Here is a 7,690-nt window from a genome sequence, read left to right on the forward strand (position 1 = left end):
TCCTGTGCCATATGTTTCTTCCATGCAGTAGTGTTAAGAGCCAGGATGCAAGTCACCACATTCCTCCTTTCGTTTTTTTGCCTTGGTGATTATGGAAGCATGTGTTGAGATGGAGCATCTATCAGCCTGTGTCCCTGAAAGATTGCAATGAACAGAGGCCTTCCAACCAATGTAGGACATGTGGCAAGTGAAAATTAAAAAGTTATGTTGTGGCTTTCTGCTGTAGGCTCGAGTAGCTGGTGTCAAGATGGGCAAGTTCACGAAACCCAGGAGGGTGGTGCTGGTCCTGGCTGGACGCTACTCTGGACACAAAGCGGTCATCATGAGGAACATTGATGATAGCACCTAAGACCCTCCCTACAGCCACACTCTGGTGGCTGGAATTGACCACAATCCCAGCAAAGCAATAGCTGCCATGGGCAAGAAGAAAATTGCCAAGAGGTCAAAGATCAAGTCTTTTGTGTAAGTTTATAACTACAATCACCTCATACCCACAAGGTACTCTGCGGATATCCCTGTGGACAAAACTGTCGTCAACAAGGATATCTTCAGAGACCCTGCTCTTTTTTTTTTTTTAATTTTATTTTATTATGTTAGTCACCATACATTACATCATTAGTTTTTGATGTCGTGTTCCATGATTCATTGTTTGCATATAACACCCAGTGCTCCAAGCAATATGTGCCCTCCTTAATACCCATCATCATGCTAACCCATCCCCCCACCCCCCTCCCCTCTAAAGCCCTCAGTTTGTTCCTCAGAGTCCATAGTCTCTCATGGTTCATCCTCCCCTCTGATTCCCCCCCTTCATTTTTCCCTTCCTATCTTCTTTTTTTTAACATATAATGTATTATTTGTTTCAGAGGTACAGGTCTGTGATTCATCAGTCTTACACAATTCACAGTGCTTACCATAGTACATACCCTCCCCAATGTCTATCACCCAGCCACCCCACCCCTCCCACCCCCCACCACTCCAGCAACCCTCAGTTTGTTTCCTGAGATTAAAAGTCTCTTATGGTTTGCAGAGACCCTGCTCTTAAAGGCAAGGCCCGACGAGAGGCCAAGCTCTAATTCGAGGAGAGATACAGGACCCGGCAAAAACAATGGTTCTTCCAGAAACGACGGTCTTATATCTGTTTTGTCTCAGTCATTAAAAATATCCAAAAAGTAACAAATAAATTAGAAAGAAGCTTATGTTGTGTTGTATTCAAAGCCACTGAGATTTGGGAGTTGTTTGCTGCTTTAGCATCATCTAGTACATCCTGATGTGTATGCTGCTTTCTTGCAAAGATTAGAACTTTGCAGCGGCGGCAGTTCTAGTCGCCTGATTTTATTCAAGGGGCACCCTCTTTTTCCCTTCAAGTACACTAAAAAATCTCTTTTTCATTCACTCCACTGTTGAACTTAGTATGGATTCTACCTGGTAATATTCAAGGGGCACCCTCTTTTTCCCTTCAAGTACACTAAAAAATCTCTTTTTCATTCACTCCACTGTTGAACTTAGTATGGATTCTACCTGGTAATATAGCATCCACAAATTCTTACAACTGGACGTCTTCAGCACTATACCTCAATGGGTATTGTCTCTTGGTATCGAATGGCTTAGGCATTTTTTTTATAAAAGCTTCCTAATTAAGTTTTCATCTTGTCTCCACATTTAACTGGAAAAATCATCCTTAACACATTCCTAATCTAAAGCAGCTGTTGACATTTCTTAAGGCTGAACCCAGCCAAGGACAGTATCCATGCAATGTTCCAGATTCTGCAAGGCATTTCTTTCTTCAATGTCTTTTTCTCAATTATTCCACCCCCACTCTACTCCTGTCAGGAAGATTCAGCTGAATTTGTGTCAGTCTATCTGGTATTGACTACTTGAGCCTGAGAGTAAGAATATAAAACCAAATCTCAGCTGCCTTGCAGTTCAAATGAAGCAAATGCAGGGTAGAGAGAGATGGCCAAAAATGCTTAAAAGTCCTCTAAAGAATCTCTTTTCTCTATTTTTGGAACTTTGATTCCGTAATCAGTTAGTTATTGCTGTAAAACCAATCATCTTAAAACTTCAAGGCTTGACCTTTCTTACACCATACACAAAAATAAACTCAAAATGTGAGACCTGAAACCACAAAAATCCTAAAAGAGAACACAGGCAGTAATTTCTTTGACAACACTGTAGCAACATTTTTCTAGATATGTCTCCTGTGGCAAGGGAAACAAAAGCAAACAACAACCACCACCACCAACTACTGGGACAACATCAAAGTAGAAAGCTTCTGCACAATAAAGGAAACAATCAACAAAACAAAAAGATGACCTACTGAATGGGAGAAGATGTTTGCAAAGAATACACCTAATAAGGGGTTCCTACCCAAAATATGTAAAGAACTGATACAACTCAAACCAAAAAAACCAAATAATCCAATTAAAAAATGGACAGAAGACATGAACAGACATGGCTCCAAAGAAGACATCCAGATGGCCAACAGACACATGAAAAGATGCTCAACATCACTTATCATCAGAGAAATAAATGCAAATCAAACCCACAATGAGACATCACCTCACATCTATCAGAAGGGCTAAAATCAAAAACACAAGAAACAAGTGTTGGTGAGGATGTGGAGAAAAAGGAACTCTCATGCACTGTTGGTGGGAATGCAAACGGGTGCAGTCACTTTGGAAAACAGTATGGAGTTTCCTCAAATAATTAAAAATACAACTGCCATATGATCCAGTAATTTCACTACCGGGTATTTACCCAATGAAAACAAAAACAATTAATTTGAAAAGATATATGTATAAATATATATAAATGTGTGTGTGTGTGTGTATATATATATATATATATATATTTATATCTTCTGCCTATTTTTTAATTGGATTATTTGGTTTTTTGGTTTGAGTTGTATCAGTTCTTTACATATTTTGGGTAGGTACCCCTTATTAGGTATATCCTTTGCAAACATCTTCTCCCATTCAATAGGTCATCTTTTTGTTTTGTTGATTGTTTCCTTTATTGTGCAGAAGCTTTCTATTTTGATGTTGTCCCAGTAGTTGGTTGTTGTTGTTGTTGTTTGCTTTTGTTTCCCTTGCCACAGGAGACATATCTAGAAAAATGTTGCTACAGTGTTGTCAAAGAAATTACTACCTGTGTTCTCTTTTAGGATTTTTATGGTTTCAGGTCTCACATTTTGAGTTTATTTTTGTGTATGGTGTAAGAAAGTTCAACCCTTGATAGATAGATAGATAGATAGATAGATATACACACAGTGGAATATTAGCCATAAAAATGAACAAAATCTTGTCATTTACAACGACATGGATGAACCTAGATAATATAATGCTAAGTGTGAAACAAGTCCGTCAGAGAAAGACAAATACCATATGATTTCACTCATATGTGGAATTTAAAAAACAAAACAGATGAACAAAGAGAAAAAGAGACAAACCAAAAAATAGACTCAACTATAGAGAGCAAACTGGTGGTTACCAGAGCAGAGGGGGGTGTAAGGGATGAATGAAATAGGTGAAGGGGATTAAGAGTACACCTATCGTGGTGAGCACCGAGTAATGTATAGAATTTTTGAAACACTATATTGTACACCTGAAACTAATATAACACTGTACATTAATTATACTGAAATTAAAAAAACAAGTTAATTTTTTAAAAAACTTTGATGCTTACAACATCAACTATTTATTATTTCTTATGGATTTAAATATCAGCTCAACTGTTTTGTTGACCTGGGCTAGGTTTAGCTGCTCTCATTTGGGTTTTTCCATATGTTTGTGGTCATCTAAAGGAGTAGGTCAGAGACTCATGACTCATTTTTGTTTCATGTGGTCTCTTATCCTTTAGCAAACTCTACAAGCTTGTTTTCATAGCAATGGCAGGATTCCAGGAGAGAATACCCAAGTACTTTTTCAAACCTCTGCTTGTATCATGTCTGCTACTATTCCATTGGCCAAAGAATATCATATGAGCAAGCCCAGAATCAGTATGGGAGAGCACTATCAAAGGGCATGGATACAGAGAACATGAGAGATAGGGACCATTAGTTGATTATTATTAATTATTACTAATTATTCATCCTAATGTATTAATCAGTGCAATTAATGTATCAGATAACATACTTAGGAAAAGTTAAGTTTCCATAACAAGCTATGTCAGTTTATATTTTAAAACCTTTCTCCTGGTGATTGCTAAAAGGGCAGGGGACAAAATAGGTAAAGGGGATTAAGAAGTTACAAACTTCCAGTTGTAAAATAAACAAGTCATGGAGATGAAAAGTACAACTTAGGGAATCTAGTCAATAATATTATAATAACATTGTATGGTGACAGATGGTGACTACACCTGTAAGTGCAGTCTGTATATTAAGTAATACACAGAATTGTCAAAACACTATGTAGTGCACCTGAAACTAATATAACATTGTATGTCAACTATACTTCAATAATAAAAATTTTAAAGATTTTTATTTATTTATTTGAGAGAGAGAGAGAGCACGTGTGCATGCAGGTGGGAGGAGGGGGAGAGGGAGAGAGAGAATCCCAAGCAGATGCCCGCTGAGCACAGAGCCCAGCGTGGGGCTTGATCCCATGACCCATGAGATCATGACCTGAGCAGAAATCACAAGTCGGATGCTTAATCAACTGAGCCACCCAGGCGCCCCAATAATAAGACAAAACAAAACAAAAAACAAACCTTTCCGAAAACCTGCTTACAGATGTGGTTCTGGCCACATGGCTGTAATTTGATGATGAGAGTTCATAGCCTACCTACTAGGATCTGTGCACCTTTGGCCCTATTTGACACTCGGTGTTCCTGCCAAGAAACTCTGGCTCCCCACAAGCTCTTTTTAATGGTCTCATAGTCCTGTATACACTTGGCACCTAAGATGTCTATACACTCTTGATAAGGAAGCAGACTGTCCATGGGCAGGTTTCTTTTTTTTTTTAATCCTGAAGTGTTCCCTGAATCCATAGAAACTGTCACTTACCTGTGCATAAAGCCCCATAAACTACAGTTATAGGGTGCCATGGACAATGTTTGTGTGCCCCCCAAAATTCATATGTTGAAGTCCTAACCCCCAATGTGATGGTATTAGGAAGGGGGGTCTTTGGGAGGTAATTAGGTTTAGATGAGTTCATGAGGGTGGAGTGCTCATGATGGGATTAGTGCCCTTATAAGAAAAGGAAGATACCAGAGCTTCCCCTCTCTGCCAGTGGGAAGGCAGCCATCTGCCAGAACAGGGCCCTCGCCAAGAACTAAATCTGCCAATACCTTGTTCTTGGACTTCCCGCCCTCCAGAATCGTGAAAAATAAATGTCTGTTGCTTAAGCCCCCAAGTCTTATGGTATTTTGTTATAACAGCTCAAGCTTATTAAGACAAAGACCACAGTCAAATATCATGTGCCTAAAAACAGTAGCATTAGAAAGCTAGTATAATATAAAGTGTCAAGGTCAAAACAATCTACACACACATTAAAATCAAATGTCCAGGGGTGTGTGGCTGACTCAGTTGGTGAAGCATGCAACTCTTGATCTCGTGGTTGTGAGTTTGAGTCCCATGGTGGGTGTAGAGATTACTTAAAAATAAAATCTTAAAAAAAAAATCGGAGCACCTGGGTGGCTCAGTGAGTTGAGTGTCTGACCAGTGATTTCAGCTCAAGTCGTAATCTCATGGGTCATGGGATTGAGCCTGCCTCAAGCCCCCCACTCAGTGGGGAGTCTGCTTAAGTTTCTCTCCCTCTGCCCCTGCCCCTGCTTGCATACACTCTCTCTCTCAAAAATGAATAAATAAATATTTAAAAAAAAAGCAGATGTTCAAACCATGCCTAAAGCTTCTTCCTGTGTAATTTTCATCTCCAAATTCTATTGTTTATCGTGTCATGCAATATTTCTGACCTATACACCAAATGCTAAGACTTTCAAAGGGCTAATAAATAGCACCCCTCTTTCCTGCTGAGATTATTTAGAAATTGAAAAAGAAGACATTTCAGCTCCTGGACAATCAAAATATCACCGTTATGGCTGATAAAGGCCAAGTTAGAAGACATAATTTAGAGTGATAGCCAAATGTACCTGCTAACTGAAACCTAAAATTAGGCAGACTTATTTATTCAGGCATAGGCAGTACTGATGAGAGTTGTAGTCTTCCTGATAGGAGGTGGGTGGTCTGATCCAGTAAGAATTACTGCTTGGAAAGTTAAATTATGCTGCTTCTTGGTTCTTGCTTCCCTCGGGCTTTTATTCTTCACAAGAATAAGAGAAGAAACCAAGCCAAGCTGGTTTAAGTTATTCATCGAAAATACAGAGCTCATATGCATCATTGATTGCTCTCTGGGACAGATTTAGTAAAGGAGTGAAAGTACACTAATCAGGTGACCTCCACACTGAAGGCTGTATCTCCCTAAAATCAACAAATAGAATAAGAAAAACATTCAAAGTCATAATAGGAAAAAATGTCCTGCGTTGAAGGAAAAAAGGAAAATATGCACATTAAAGTGGAACACTGAATTTTACTTCTACCCATGAAGAAACTCAATGAAGGATATGTAGCCTTTTCAACAAATGGTACTGGAACAATTGGACACCAATTGTTAAAAAATGAAATTTGACCTAAATTTCACACCTTATATAAAAATTTACTCCAAATAAATCACATATTATAAAAGTTAAAGTGCTATTACCAAAAGATAGGGCAATGGTTATTGAAGAACTTTAATGGCTAAAAAAAAAAAGTGTCCTTAACGAGTAACTGATTTGAAAGTATCTTCTCCTGCTAGAAGTATCAATGTTGTCTGACATTGATCCTTATTCATTCATTCATGTCACTCTTCTTGAAGGAGCTCAATACACGGGAAAATGAAGTATTTGTTCTTCTCCAGTCATTGTAACTGCTGATCTGGTACCATGTTAATCTACCAGAAGAGGTAACACAGAACCTCACCTGGGGTCCCCCTCTGCTGGGCACCTTGCATGTGCACATAGTACACTGCATTGGCTGGATTATGGCAGCAAGCAGGGAAATTTACTATGACTAGCTCCCCAGATACCTCATGTCCTCTCCTACACTGAGCTTCAGGGACAGGACTTCCTTGGATCTTTTGGGTTCTTGGTAATTCTGCTCTTGCTTTAGTAATTTTTCTCAGAAGCAGCATAGAGAGAGAAAAAGGAAAAAAAGGCAATAGCAGTAGTATTTTCATAACCATAGAAGGCTATCTGGTTGAAAGTCTTCTGACTCTTTGCCTGCTTTCTATTGCCAAACAGCACATTTATTAAAACATACCAAAAGCCAAATAGGCTGGTTGCTGGCAGTGAAGTTCATTTAAAGAACTGAAGTAGGAAGATTACAGAACTGGAGAGCTATGAGAACTACTTTCTGAAGAAAACTAAACAGCCAGGAAAGCACTGGAGCTTTTGTAACTGAAATTGGTGCAAACATGGGGAGCTGCTCCAATGTATCTGACGCACACTCCCTTTGAATGTGGCCCTATCGAAAGCAATATTATCAATGATGTCCTAATATCAAAAATCAATATGAGATATTAGCAATGACATCCTACTAATTAGATTTAGAAACTACGTTGATTTTTTATTATCAAAAACTGCATATTCTATTTCCTACAAGTTACTGTTATTCGAGTTCTTAAAGTTTGTTTTAGTAAAAAAAAATTAAAAGATG

At 38.5% G+C, this 7,690-nt stretch overlaps 1 pseudogene; it reads left to right on the plus strand.

Moving 5' to 3' along the window:
* The first annotated feature begins 247 nt into the window (after positions 1 to 247).
* The window catches only part of LOC112826334 (large ribosomal subunit protein eL27-like), a 13,943-nt pseudogene continuing 6,500 nt past the window's right edge, over positions 248 to 7,690 (plus strand).

Source organism: Callorhinus ursinus, unplaced genomic scaffold (assembly GCF_003265705.2).
Source record: "Callorhinus ursinus isolate GAN/ISIS: 27379988/994484 unplaced genomic scaffold, GSC_fseal_2.0 scaffold7, whole genome shotgun sequence".
NCBI lineage: Eukaryota > Metazoa > Chordata > Mammalia > Carnivora > Otariidae > Callorhinus > Callorhinus ursinus.